This window comes from Monodon monoceros, unplaced genomic scaffold (assembly GCF_005190385.1).
Source record: "Monodon monoceros isolate NGI ecotype Baffin Bay Population unplaced genomic scaffold, NGI_Narwhal_1 Super_Scaffold_21, whole genome shotgun sequence".
In the NCBI taxonomy this organism is placed as follows: domain Eukaryota; kingdom Metazoa; phylum Chordata; class Mammalia; order Artiodactyla; family Monodontidae; genus Monodon; species Monodon monoceros.
Window position 1 is genome coordinate 151,361,145 of NW_021703778.1, and position 11,796 is coordinate 151,372,940.

The following is an 11,796-nucleotide window of genomic DNA, read 5'->3' on the forward strand; positions in this document are numbered from 1 at the left end:
AGCATTTTCCCCATCTTAAAGATGAGGAAACAAAGACATGACGAGCTTAAGGACAACTTGGCTAGTACATTTCTAATCATGTTGAAAGTCAGGGGGGCTTCCCTGGTGGCGCAGTGGTTGAGAGTCCGCCTGCCGATGCAGGGGACACGGGTTCGTGCCCCGGACCGGGAAGATCCCACATGCCGTGGAGCGGCTAGGCCTGTGAGCCATGGCCGCTGAGCCTGCGCGTCTGGAGCCTGTGCTCTGCAACAGGAGAGGCCACAACAGTGAAAGGCCCGCGTACCGGAAAAAAAAAAAGTCAGGCCTTGCTGACCTGGAGGTAAGTGGGATGTCGTGAAAAGGGTACAGGCACTGAGGCCAGACACAGCTGAGTTGGAACCCCAGCTGGACTATTCACTGTGTATGGGCAATTTCACTATGTCTCTGAGATTTGACTTCCTCATCTGAAAAATGTGACACCTCAGTGACCTTGCCTCACAATATAGTTTGGGTAAAAAAAATTGAAATAATGTGTTTTGTGATTGTTACAGAGTAGGGGCTCAACAAGGTTAGTCTCCATCACTTGAGTTCTGTACTAGTCATTTACAATAGCTGCCTTCTAGAATTACAAATTCTACAATAAATTCTATAATAAAAAGATTTATTTAGTAATTGTTCAAGAAATATTGCCAAGTCATGACTTGGGTTTACTAGCTAATTGATAGTAAATCAATTTATCAATTGATAATTGATAAAACTAGTATTTTCTAATCATATACTTTGATTGAGGGCATGACTGCAACTAGTAAACGTGTTATTGACAACTGGTAGCATGAATCTGTCTGACAGCATATTTTAAGCAAGTGACCAAAAGTTAGGGTAAGTAAAGAAGGTACAAATTTCAGAAAATGTTCAACTTCCAGAGAAATTCTGAGACGATGGTTAATGTGGTAGATTCATCAGGATCTAAGTGGCATGTGCTCAGATACTTTGGTTAATGTCCATGAGCAGAAATAATTTATTATCTCCATGAGGGAGTATTGAGACGGTACCGTCCCTTTCCAGCGTGTTTAACTTTGGCCACAGGCTTTGGAATCAGAAAAGCTTAGTTCAGATCTTGGCTCTGAATCCTGGGTCTGTCCTTTACCAGCTGTGAAACCTTGAGTAAAGTGTGCAGTGACTCTAACTTCATCCATGAAACTGGAATGATATGGCCTCCTCTTAGTGCTATTCTATACTTAAATGAGCTAATGTGTATACAAGTGCCTGGTTGTAAGCACAGTGGCTGGCCAGTAGCCCTCAGACAGTGATGCCTAAATTGTCTTATTAATCATCTATTATCGTAGAAGAAAAGTAACACAAAATTCTTTCTTACCGTCTACAGAAGATACATATAGGAGAGCCCCGGAACAAGCATATGACTCCTGCAACCTAACCTCATAATTGTTTTTATTCCTCTTACAGTTGAAATCACACCGATTTATTGACTCTTTGAGTTCTCCTTGGGTTTTCCACCAGAAATGTGCCTACCCCTGTAAAGCTCTTTACCTCAATCAACTCCTTCAGTAGAGAGGCCATAGAAAGTTTCAAATGATAAACTATTACTTACCTCAAAGGACAGTCTTCCATGCTTCCCAAATCATAGTTATTATTGCCTTAGACACGCCTTCAAAATTCTATATTAGCTTTCCCTCCAAAGACTTTCTAAGTGTCACTATTTAACGTGGAATCCGAGAACCACTTTAAGCATTTACTCGTTTGATAATTCAACCAACATTTACTGAACACTCATGAGCCTGCCAGTCTACTATTGGCTATTGTCACTTTGTTTCAATGAAAGCAGAAAATGGAAATGGGAATTTTAAGCCTTTTTACCTCTTGTATAGATCCGTATAGGCCCAGGTTCTCTTCCCCCATATTCAAGTTGAAGTTTGATTTTTCTCCAAAAATATCCCAAGCTGTATTTGTCCCAGTTGAATTGAAATCCTGATACTGTTTGAGGTTAGTTTGATGATTAATGTATTTATTAGGCATTATTAAATGATTACTGTGTCTTAAATTGAGAGGGTTAATGAGTTTATAATCTACTATTATAATCTACTAAGGGTTGCACAATCAAGCTGTCAAAGTTCAAGTGCAAACTAAGCTCTTTGGGGGTTCAGAAGAAATAACTTATGGTAAGGTTTCACAGAGGAGGTGACATATTAGGTAAACCTTGAAAATTTGATAGGCACAGATCAGAGCTGCATGCCATTCCAAGCAAAGTACTGAAGTGGGAGGCAGTAGGTGAAAACCATAATTTGGATGGATCACAGATTGTATAAAGTACACTAGTGGAAGATATGGCTCAGAAGGTTTTCGAAATTTGTCAGTGAAAGGGAAGAGGGAGACGAGAGAATGTCTTGAGAAGTTCTCAAGGTCAAGGGTTAATTTGTCATTGAGTGAAGAGGACACAGGAGGAGAAAGGCAACAACTGATATACTCTCAGAGAGGGTGAAAGGTTATTGGAGTGATCAAGTTTCCAGATAGAGGTGTTACTCTGAACAGAGAGGGGGTAAGCTGTTCTTCCGATAGAGCAATGAAGGAGAAAATGGAATCAGAAACTGACATATTGCAGTGGAGGTGACAATATGGGACAGCTATAGTCAGAGAACCTCAATATTCTAGGTAAATCAAAGGCAAAGTTATGTACCTAATAGTGAGGCTGTGAGCACGTGGCAGGAGTCTGTTGACAACCTGTCAGGTAGGCAGCTAATGAAAGTGTTTGTTAGAAGTTGGCTGTCTTTATCTGGCATTAATAGCAATACTTTAACGCAGATGTAGAGAATGGACTTGAGGACATGGGGAGGAGGAAGGGGAAGCTGGGACTAAGTGAGAGAGTGGCATGGACATATATACACTACCAAATGTAAAACCAATAGCTAGTGGGAAGCAGCCACATAGCACAGGGAAATCAGCTCTGTGCTTTGTGACCACCTAGAGGGGTGGGATAGGGAGGGTGGGAGGGAGACGCAAGAGGGAGGAGATATGTATGGCTGATTCACTTTGTTATACAGCAGAAACTAACACACCATTGTAGAGCAATTATATTCCAATAAAGATGTTTAAAAAAATAGCAATACTTTATATTTTTGCAACATTTCTTTTATATTTCATGACTTGAAATCCAATCTCATGGTTCCAAATTTAGAGCTCTTTCAATTATGTAATGGTGGCTCTAGAGAAACAAGTCATTTTATACTTTTTCTTCAGAGCATTTGGAGCTAAGGAAGAGCATGATAAGATGTTGTGTTAGTCTACTCAGGCTGCCATAACAAAATGCCATAGGTTGGGTGGCTTAAACAACAGAAGTTTTTTTCCCACAGTTCTGGAGGCTGGAAGTCCCAGATCAAGATCCGGCAGGACTCCTTTTTTGGTGAGGACCTTCTTCCTGGTTTACAGATGACCACCTTCTCACCCTGTACTCATATGACCTTTCTTCTGTGCATGTGCAAGAAAGAAAGGCTCTCTTCCTCTTCGTGTAAGGGCACAGTCTTATCAGATCATGTCCCCACCCTTAGGACCTCATTTAACTTTACCTCCTAAAGATCCTAGCTCCAAATACAGTCACACTGGGGGGTTAGGACTTCGGCATATTAATTTGGGGGGTGGCAGACACAATTCAGTCCACCATAGATGTACCTGGTGTTGGGAATTGGTAAGGTGAAAATTTTCAAGGCTCAAAGGAGTCAAGGAATCCAGAAGAAACTCTAGCCTTGTTGGTGTGAGTACATGTCCTAGGTAGAAGAAACTCTAGCCTTGTTGGTGTGAGTACATGTCCTAGGTAGAAGAAACTCTAGCCTTGTTGGTGTGAGTACATGTCCTAGGTAGAAGAGCAAATAAATCCAAGAGAGACTAAACAGAGCAGAATAGGATCGTAGGAATAGGGACCAGGATTTGAAAGCAGTGTTAGGGTTGTATGAGAGGCCCTGGAAGACAGGAACAGCTAAAGGGAAGCCAGAGGCAAATTTGGAAATATATTAAATGAATAGTGTGAGCTTCAAGAGACTATGTTTAGGTACATGGGTTCTGGAGTCAGAATGCGATGGCATGTATTCTGGTGCTGTAACTTTGGGTAAATTACTTAGTCTACATAAGGCTCAGGTTTCATTCCTATAAAAGGAAATTATAATATTACCTATTGTGTAGGTTTGTCAGGAAAGGTTAAATAAAATAATGCATGGGAAAATGCTTAGCCTATACCTGACACATAATAAACCTTAATAGAAGTTGATCATTGTTACAATTTGGCCTCGTTATCTGACTCAGGCAGGATCAAAGTTAGCTGCTACTTGCATGGCTAGCCAGCACCAGAAACTGCATAAATATATGGGTTAGGTAATCACTCTATTTTCCTACTTCTTCCCTTTGCCAAGAAAATATAAAGTGCAGTTGCTTGCTCATTGGCAAAGTTTCCCCTTTGCTACCACTAAAGTTCTCTGCGTCCAGGGTCCAGCTTGGATTATGCCCAGGGAAGGCTCACATCCTGAGATTTTCACTCCTCGCCTGGGTTTCTAGTCCTTGGATTTCCTGTGACAGTTGGTCAATTAAACACCAGGAAGCCAAGAGGTCTTCAGAGAACCTTTCGCCCCTTTAGTGATACGCATTATTTTTTTTTAATATTTTATTTTATCGTGAACGCTTAACGTGAGATTTACCCTCTAATCGACGAGTATAAAATTTCAGTTAAGAAGAATAAGTTCTAGAGATATGCTGTACAACATTGAACCTACAGTCAACAATACTGTGTTGTACACTTAAAAGTTCATGATCTTTCTTAAACTCTAAATTTGTTCAGTTAATCACCTTGAACTGAATTTGAATCTTTCTATATATGCACATAAAGCATAAGATCACAAATTCAAGAAAAATTAAAATTTTTCTAAATAAATTTGAACTTTTCCCTCACTTTAATCCAGTAGAACAATTTATTAATTGTATTCTAATGGGTCAATGAACACTGATAAACGTTGTAATTAACTGCACCTGGTCCATCAGCAAAATGATAACCTAGTCACACAGACCTTCATCTCAAAAGCAGAAAGGACCACGGTCCCCTCTTCCATGCCAGGGATCTCTTTGTATTTTGGGTTTGTTTTTAATTTGGCTTTTTACTGTGAACATTGTCAAATATTTTCAAAAGTAAAGAGACTAGTATAACAAAACCCCCATTTATTCATTATCTAATTTCAAGAATTATTAGTATTTCGCTATTCTTGTTTTATCTATGCCCACCTCTCCATGAAAGAATGTCATTTAATACCACACAATGTTAAGAAACACAAAAGAAGCATTAAAAGAGTAGTTTTTGTTGGATCTCTTGACCTGAGTCTTATTCTTGTTCAATGTGTTTCAGAGTAACTAAACCTAACACTCTTTCCAATGGGCAATTAATGGCATGATTCCAGTTCTTTATTCAATGACAACATGAAAGACGAGATTAACTGCTAAGTAGACTCTTCACCATTTAATGAGATTGCCTGAAAACTGAAAGGATTTTTCAGCTTGTACGTATTTCAATTCAACTGTGTTCGATCACTTTTTGAAATGAATAGAGAAGTCTATAGATTATATACAGCTGCTTAATCTTTTTTAAAATGTGACATCTTGGACTAGAATCCATGTTCTCCTTCAAGGGAATGGGTAAGGGAGACTACTAATTATTTGCACCTGTGGAAGCTAAGAAATTCTCAGTTTTACCTCTAGAAATGTGATCACAAATCTGCTAGCATTTTTCCCTAGGATTATATTCATGTATTTGCAATAACTGTAACTACACTGAATTTGCCTGAGTCTACATAGAAGAGATACTTCATTAAGCACATTCTCAAGTTATAATGTTATCACTGCTCCACTGTCGGTTGAAAATCATGATTTTCTCTTCTTTGCTCTCACTCACTGCAATTTTTGGCCTAGAATTTTCATCATAAAAGTATTATGAGAGAGAGAGAGAGAGTTATTTATAGACTATTTGATAGTCTTCTTTTCCATCGAAAAGTCAAAATAAGTGTTAGGAAAAATGGATAGAACCACCACAAACTCTTGCTTCTTGGTTTCATGGGGAGAATGAAACATAGAATGAAGAGTAGAAGAGTAGGTTTCAACAAGTAAACCACTTTCCTGTTTCTACTCTGTGCTCAGCCATTTGCCCATTTAGTTATTTATTTATTTATTTTATTTAAAAAAATTTTTTTTTGCGGCAGTTGGGGGAACCTAGCAGGCCACACATAAATATTCTTCTTAAAACAAACAAACAAACAGTAAAGGTTGTCTAGGTTTGCAAGGAAGGGCAATTAGGCAGGGTGAGAAGTGGAGTGCAAGGTAGTTTAAATTAAGGGTATCATTAAAACTGGAAAACTAAAATTTCTTTAGTATTATGGTGTAGTTTTCGATGTTAATACATCACCCGGGAAAATGTGCTTATGTGCACGTATGGGCATGAATAACCAGATCTGGGGTTTTTTTGTTTGTTTGGGATTTTTTTTTTTCTTGCAAAATGCTTTACTGCTTCCATTTGGCCCAAGGCTTGGGAGAGGGCTCCAGGGTGGTTACAAAGCTGCCTAGTGGCCGCAGAGAGAGGCTTCAGGCAGATACCCTGATACCATCGGGGCTCCTCAAAGGCCGCTGGGCTTCGGCTCCTAGTCATGCTTGAAGTTGAGCCTTTGGAAGAGATACTCGCCCAGCCCAGCCTGGAGACCAGCCAGCCTGCGGAGGTTAGCCAGGTGGTCAACGTCTTCTTGATGAAGTTTCAGCTGCTCCTCCAGGAAGCGGCTCTCCAGGAAGTCACAGAGGTGGGGGTCTGCCTGCGCAGAACCCAGGACATGCCGGTCCACGAGGGCCTGATTCAGGTTCTTCTCCATGAGAATGGTGGCTTCCCTCGTGTCCTGGGTTTTACCCACTCATCTTGGGACGCCTTCTGCTCGTCCTGGAAGAGGGCGTGGCTGCCTCGCTGGTTTTGCATTTTCAAGAGACGCTAGGCACCCTCACGCTTCTCTTCGGCCAATTCACAGAAAACGTGGTCCACGCCTTCCAAAGCCACATCGTCGCGGTGGAAATAGAAGCCCAGAGAGAGGTAGGTGGAGGAGGCCCGCAGATGCATGTTGACCTTGGGGGAATAATTCCGACGAATCTAGGAGCTCATGGTTTATTGGTAATACGGAGCTAGGCTCAAAAAATGGTGTTGGCTAGTCTGGGTGACCAAGGATAGCTGAGTGGCAGATTCCTAAGGAAAAAAGGTTGGAGGGTGGTCAGAGGATGGAGCAAGGGGCGTCGCTGGGTCTGTTTCATCCAAACGCTGTTGAAGCAAGAGACAGATCTGCAGGACTGCTGAGCACCCTGCCCAGACCTGTTTTGATGTGCAATTTGAAGTGGGAAAACTAGGATAGCTGTTCCTTATAAACCAAACAAGGAGGGAGATGTGGGCAAGAGGAGGAGAGCAGAAGTAGAAGAGCTGCTCCTAAATTCCTGTGGTTTGTAATTGCTTAGAAGATTGGTCCAGAATTAGAGCATCTAAACAATTAAGTCTCTCCCTCCTCTTTCCTTCTCCCCCTCTCCCACCCAACCTCTCCATTCCAGAAATAGTGTCAGATGTTGACGAATAAGCTCTGAGTTTACACACACACACACATAGCCTGCACCCTTTCGTAAAAAAGGAAAAAAATAGGGCTTCCCTGGTGGCGCAGTGGTTGAGAGTCCGCCTGCCGATGCGGGGGACACGGGTTCATGCCCCGGTCCGGGAGGATCCTACATGCTGCGGAGCGGCTGGGCCCGTGAACCATGGCCGCTGAGCCTGCGCGTCTGGAGCCTGTGCTCCGCAAAGGGGAGGCCACAGAAGTGAGAGGCCCGCGTACCGCAAAAAAAAAAAAAAAAAAAAAAGTTAAAAAATAGGTACTTTTATGGTAATTGCAAAATGCTTTAACCACTGTGCTGGTCTTTTGTGATGATCTTTATGTATCTTTTTCTCTTTTCTCTTTTAAATTTAAAGCTTCCTTAAACAGTTATATTATAAACATCATTTCCTTAACATATATTATGAAGACATAAATCACTTCTCTGTGTAGTTGGACAGGCCTTTCTTGACTTCCTCACTTGGCAGGTGCAAGCTGCAATTTGATAAGATATATATGCACTGGGGCAGTAGATTTTTTGGTTTTGGTTTTTGTTTGATGAATCCTAATTTTTCCTAGCTTTATTTAGGTATAGCTGGCATATAATATTGTGTAAGTTTAAAGTGTGCGAAGTGCTGATTTGATACATGTATATATTGTATGTGTATTGTATACATGTGTTTGTATATTACCACAAGTTTAGTTAACATGTTCACCACTTCATGTGTGTGTGTGTGTGTGTGACATTTAAGATTTACATTCTTAACAGCTTTCAAGAATACAATACAGTGTTGTTAACTAGAGTCACCATGTTGTTGGTTAGAGCTCCAGAACATATTCATCATAGAACTTGAAGTTTGTACCTTTTTACCAACATCTCCCCTTTCCCGCTGCCACTCCACCCCGGCAACTACCAGTCTGCTCTCTGCTTCTCTGAGTTCTGCTTTTTCATATTATACGTGTAAGTGAGATCATACAACATTTGTCTTTCTCTGTCTGACTTATTTCACTTAGCAAAAGGCCCTCGAGTTTCATCCATGTGTTGCAAATAGCAGAATTTTCTTCTTTTTATGGCTGAATAATATTTCATTGTGTGTGTATCTATATTATATATTATAGATGTATTATATATAATATATATATATATATATATATATCACATTTCCTTTATCTGTTCATCTGTCAAAGGACATTTATATTGTTTCCATGGCTTGGCTATTATGAGTAATGCTGTAATGAACGTGAAGGTACAGATGCCTATTTAGGGTGGTGATTTCATCTCCTTTGGGTATGTATCCAGAAGTGGGATTGCTGGTTCATACTATAGTTCTATTTTTAATTTTTGGAGGAACCCCATACTGTTTTCCATAGTGGCTGCAACAATTTACACTCCCACCGACACAAGGGTTCCCTTAGTTTCACATTCCCGCCAACACTTATCTCTTGTCTTTTTGATAATTGCCATTTTAACAGATGTAAAGTGGTAGCTCGAGGTGCTTTTGGTTTGCATTTCCCTGATAATTAATAATATTGAGTGCCTTTTCATGTACTTATATTTGTATGTCTTCTTTGGAGAAATGTCTATTCATGTTCTTTGCCCATTTTTTAATCATATTATTTGTTTTCTTGCTATTGACTTGTAAGAGTTCCTTGTATATTTTGGATATTAGCCCCTTAAAAGAGATATAGTTTGCAAATATTTTCTCCCATACAGTAGGCTGGCTTTTCATTTTGTTGAATTTTTCTTTTGCGGTGCAGAAATTTTTGTTTGATGTAGTTCTTCTTCTTAACTTTTCCTTTTGTTGCTTATGCTTTTGGTGTTACAGCCAAAAAACATTTCCAAGACCAATGTCAAAGAGCTTTTTCTCTTTGTTTTCTCCTAGGAGTTCTACACTTTTAGGTCTTATGTTTAAGTAGGCAATCCATTTCAAGTTAATTTTGTTAGTGATAAAAACAGGGGTCCAAATTCATTGTTTTGCATTTGAATATCTAGTTTTCCCAAAACCATTTATTGAAGAGACTATCCTTTCCCCATTGGGTATTCTTAGCTCCCTTGTCAAATACTAGTTGAATGTATACATGTGGGTTTATTTCTGGGCTCTCAATCCTGTCCCATTGGTATATGTGTCTACTTTTATGCCAGTACCATACTGTTTTGATTATTATAATTTTATATTCAATAACTTTATATTACAATGTAATATAGTTTGAAATCAGGAAGTATGATGCCTTCAGCCTTGTTTTCTCTGAAGATTGCTTGGCTATTCAAGGTCTTTGTGGTTCCACATGAATTTTAGGATCATATTCTCTATTTCTGTGAAAAATAACATGGGAATTTTGATAGGGATTGCATTGAATCTCTACATGGCTTTGGGTAGTACAGACATTTTAACAATATTAAACTCTTCCAATTCATGAACATGGGATAACTCTCCTTTTATCTGTGTCTTTTTCAATTTATTTCATCAGTATCTTATGGTTTTCAGTGTATAGGTCTTTCACTATCTTGGTTAAATGTATTTCTAAGTATTTTATTCTTTATCTTTTTTTTTTTTTTTTTGGCTGCATTGGGTCTTCACTGCTGTGTGCGGGCTTTCTCTAGTTGCCGTGAGTGGGGGCTACTCTTTGTTGAGGTGCACAGGCTTCTTATTGCAGTGGCTTCTCTTGTTGCAGAGCATGGACTCTAGGCACGTGGGCTTCAGTAGTTGTGGCATGTGGGCTCAGTAGTTGTGGCTCGTGGGCTCTAGAGCACAGGCTCAGTAGTTGTGGCACACAGGCTTAGTTGCTCCAGGGCATGTGGGATCTTCCTGGACCAGGGCTCAAACCTGTGTCCCCTGCATTGGCATGCAGATTCTTAATCACTGCACCACCAAGGAAGCCCAGTATTTTATTCTTTTTGATGCTATTATAAATGGGATTATTTTTCTTTTACAGATAGCTTATTGTTAATGTATAGAAACAGAACTGACTTTTGTATGTTGATTTTGTTTCCTGAAACATTACTGAGTTCGTTCATTCTAACATTTTTCCATTGGAGTCTTTAGGGTTTTGCATATATAAGACCACATTATCTGCAAACAGAGATAATTTTACTTTCTTTCTGATTCGATTCTTTTTATTTGTTTTCCTTGCCTATTTATTCTGTCTCAGACTTCCAGTACTATATTGAATAGGAATGGTGAGAGTGGGCACATTTGTCTTGTTCCTGATCTTAGAGGAAATGCTTTTAAACTTTCACTATTGAGCATGAAGTTAACTGAGTTTGTCATATATGCTGAGGTACCTCCCTTCTGTACCTACTTTGTTGAGAGCTTTTATCATAATGATGGAGAATTTTGTCAAATGCTTTTTCTGCATCTATTGAAATGATCATAGTATTTTTATCTCTCATTCTGTTAATGTGATATATCACATTTGTTGATTTGCATATGCTGAACTATCCCTGCATCCTAGGGATTAATCCTACTTGATCATGGTGTATGATCCTTTCAATATGCTATTGAATTTGGTTTGCTAGTATTTTGTTGAGGATTTTTGCATCTATGCTCATCAGGGATTAGGCTGTAGTTTTCTTTTCTTGTAGTGTCCTCAGCTGGCTTTGGTATCAGTATAATGTTGTTTTTTGATTACTAATTCAATCTCATTTCTCATTATTGGTTTGTTCAGATTTTCTATTTTTTCTTGATTTAGTCTTGGTAGGTTGTATGTTTTTAGGAATTTATCCATTTCTTCTAGGTTGTCCAATTTTTTGGCATATAATCGTTTATAGTAGGCTCATATGATCCCTTGCATTTCTGTGGTATCAGTTGTAACATCTCTTCTTTATAATATTTTTGAGTCATCTCTCTTTTCTCATGGTAAATCTAGCTAAAGATTTGTCAACTTTGTTTATCTTTTCAAAAAACCAACTGTTAGTTTTGCTGATCTTTTCTATTGTTCTCCTGTTCTCTATTTCTGCTCTGATCTTTGTTACTTCCTTTCTTCTTTTAACTTTGGGCTTAGTTTGTTTTTCTACTTCCTTAAGGTGTAAAGTTAGATTGCTTATTTGAGATCTTTCTTTTTTCTTAATAGGCATTTATCACTATAAATTTTCTTCTTAGAACCACTTTGCTGCAGCCCATACATTTTCAAGTGTTGTATTTCCATTTTTGTTTGTTTCAACATATTTTTG

The 11,796-nt window shown here is 39.1% G+C and overlaps 1 pseudogene; it reads right to left on the reverse strand.

Moving 5' to 3' along the window:
• Positions 1-6,656: 6,656 nt before the first annotated feature.
• Positions 6,657-7,189, reverse strand: LOC114905159 (annotated as a pseudogene).
• Positions 7,190-11,796: the final 4,607 nt, after the last annotated feature.